Below are 2,862 nucleotides of genomic sequence, written 5' to 3'. Positions count from 1 at the left end.
ACAGAATTGGTACACTGACAGAATAAAACATAGTTACGTACTTTTAATAAATTTATCGTACACAGAATACCCGATCTTGACTGTTGCAACCAAGTGCTGTCAAAACTGAAATATAGCAGAATTTTTACCTAAGCTGGTCTATCAGTCTCTGTTACGATATTCATCTACAGAGTAGAAGGAGGGGTCACTGGAAGCGTCTGATTCCACCCGTCTGCTTCGACGTAAAGGTGTTGTGGTGTGTGAATGTCATTACGGCACGGTGTTTATGAGTTGGTTTTTGTGTGTGTGTGTGTGTGTGTGTGTGTGTGTGTGTGTGTGTGAGGGGGGGGGGGGGCTGTCGATCAAGGTTGCAGTGCCGGAATTTGCTGGTGGTAATTAATTTTTTTTTTCTAGCTGTGATGTTTTGTGTATTTATGAAGTATTGAATGTGATTTAATTTATGTAGGGATGATTGATTTGTGGACTTTTGGGATTGTGGTTTTATTTTTCGCAGTTGTAGGTGTTGGTTTTTTGGCATCAGTAGCTGTGGTGGACCTATATAGTTAACCGGATAATGACCGATTCCCATTTTCATAATTGTGTGTGTTGATGTTTTAGTATCGTCATCTGAGGTTGACCTATGTAGGTCAAGGGAAATGTCTGATTCCAATTTTCGTACTTTTAGTTGTGGGTATTGGTGTTTTGGTATGGTCACCTATAGTTGACCTATATTGTTCAAGGGAAGTGTCCGATTCCTGCAGATTTTTGTTGGTGTAGCAGAATGCTGTATTTTTTTTTTTTTTGTTCTTCATTTTGTGTTTTGGGATCATGGTGTGTTTTTTTTACTAGCTTGTCCTCACCCTAAAACCCCCAACTTCCCGCAGTTGTCCCATTGGTTTGATTGTATTTTTGGTGGGAAATGTTATTGTATTATTTATATGTATCTTCGTGTTTGTTGCCATGTGTATGTAGTGACGTCATAGACACACTTAAAATAGACATTTCTGGCATATTGATGATGGGTGGAATCAGACACTTATGTATCAAATAGTCATTCAAACACACTGTAAACCGTGCCTTATCTGAAACCAAGTTTTTAATGGTTGCTGACTTGCTGGCAGCTTATTGAAAATGCACGTTCCTGAATATTGGACCCCTTTTGGACCAAAGTAAGTAATTTTAGGTCTTTATGTAGATTGCTGTTCCCATTTCTAGTACTGATATTATGTATCAAGCTATTGGTTGGTAATACTTGTAACAAATTTCATTAAGGAATAAATATACTAGGAAGCAGTGGTTAGAATACAAAGTTCCTTGAACAGGTTCCTACATGATGTTCTTGAATTGATACCACAAACGATTTTTATTACACGCTTTTACATGCGAAAAACTTTTGCTACGTTTGATGAATTACCACAGAATATGTTCCCTTATGAAATAATAGAATGAAAAAATGTGGTATGCCCTTCCCAACTGAATTTATTATCGAGTTGTAGTCCCAGAAATGTAACACTGTCAACCTTTTCGATCTGCATGTCTTCATATGTTATAAACATGCTGTCGCTGGAGAAATCGAGCAGTTTGCAAATCTGACATAAAACTTGGATTAGCGTACTCACACTTTCCCCAATAGGACTAGCTTTTACAGCACAGGAGTAAACGAATCTGTCACATTACGTATATTTTTTGTTGTATTACAAGGCTGTACACTTTATTCTATTATGTGAGCAGCACAAGAAATTAAGCTTCGAATTTAACCTACAGTACTCAGTTTACATATTACTTCATACTTAAAAACGCACGTTGTTAACATTTTACTTAAACAGTGCTTTGGCGAAGTTCCGCGTACTTTCTGTCGCAGCTGCGAAGATAATATTTCTAATAGCGACCGATAACCTACAAACATATAATCTGAAACACTAATAATCGTTCTAACATCAACTAAAATGTACCCGGAGTTAATAAGCTGAGGTTATGACACGATTCATACGACATTCCTGCTATTTCACACTACTCGCAGTTATACTGATAACTAAACTGATGGATTCCAACTATGTCGTTATTTAACTGTCGGAGTTATCGGTATTCGCTAGCGAAAAATAACTTGGCAGTTATTAATAACCGTTAACGATAACGGTTATCAAAGAATAACTGGAACTGTGATAACGGTTACTCCAGAATAACCGTTTGGCCCACCTCTACAATTCACACTGCCCATCACGTCACATACAGGAAATCCACAATGTATTGCAAATGGGGGTATTCACACAGGCCGCCAACGTCAAGGTTCCTAAGAAGAAAGTATCGACAGCGTCGTCTTCTGCTAACGTTGGAAGTTAACTTACTTTCGCCAAGATTACTCAACCTATAATAATAGGTCTTATGACTTCTTAATTTTTGTTTTGTTATTTTTTTTTGTTTCCCTGGCGAATTGTAAATGTTCCATGGCAAATTGGATATTTTTTTCCATTGAGTGGTCTTCCACAATCGACATGAGATATCTGAAAGTGAAAAATTATTTAGGTTTTACAGTAAAAGAACAGAACTGGCATTATATTGCCTATAAATGAGAACTTAAGTTGATTAAGCAATTTTCATTAAATAGCATTTTAAATGAAAAAGTCAGCTCTAATGGAGGAGGAAATTACAGTTCTTTATGGCGTTATTAGCTACCTAAGGAGAAAACATAATGTATAAGGTGAACAGAGTCTGTTATCCCTTATTAATATTGTTTGATAGGTTTTTATCTATATATACTTGAATTAGATGTCAATGTTCTGAAATGTAGTTTCACTACTAAACAATTAACCACCCAATATTGTTCAAGAGCATAAATTATGAAATTTTCTTTGGCCATTAGTGAAACTTTTCGGTCTTAGTCCA

Source organism: Schistocerca americana, chromosome 7, assembly GCF_021461395.2.
Source record: "Schistocerca americana isolate TAMUIC-IGC-003095 chromosome 7, iqSchAmer2.1, whole genome shotgun sequence".
In the NCBI taxonomy this organism is placed as follows: Eukaryota; Metazoa; Arthropoda; class Insecta; order Orthoptera; family Acrididae; genus Schistocerca; species Schistocerca americana.
This window is presented reverse-complemented; position numbering follows the sequence as displayed.